Raw genomic sequence first — 306 nt, 5'->3', positions numbered from 1 at the left:
CCCTGCCACTGCCTGCAGAAAACACGAAGAATGATGGTTTTCAGCACTGAGGAAGAAAACAACAGCTCCATCACAGTCTGCTTTCAGTTTATGTCCTACACTGCTCTTCTGAAAACATACCGAAGGCGCCTGAATGGACAAAAGCCACTCGCCTCAAGAACCCCCCAGGCCAAAACCTACTGGCGGCGGGCTGCTGAGCACCGAGGGCAGTACCGCGGCCCCCCCTCATCCTCAGAGCCAGCACCTGCCCGCCCTGCCCTCCCGAGCACGACACCAGAGGGACCGGCTGCCCCCGGGAGCACGGAC

Source organism: Nestor notabilis, unplaced genomic scaffold (assembly GCF_000696875.1).
Source record: "Nestor notabilis isolate BGI_N333 unplaced genomic scaffold, ASM69687v1 scaffold3448, whole genome shotgun sequence".
NCBI classification, from domain to species: Eukaryota; Metazoa; Chordata; class Aves; order Psittaciformes; family Psittacidae; genus Nestor; species Nestor notabilis.
Note: the sequence above shows the minus strand (reverse complement) of the source record.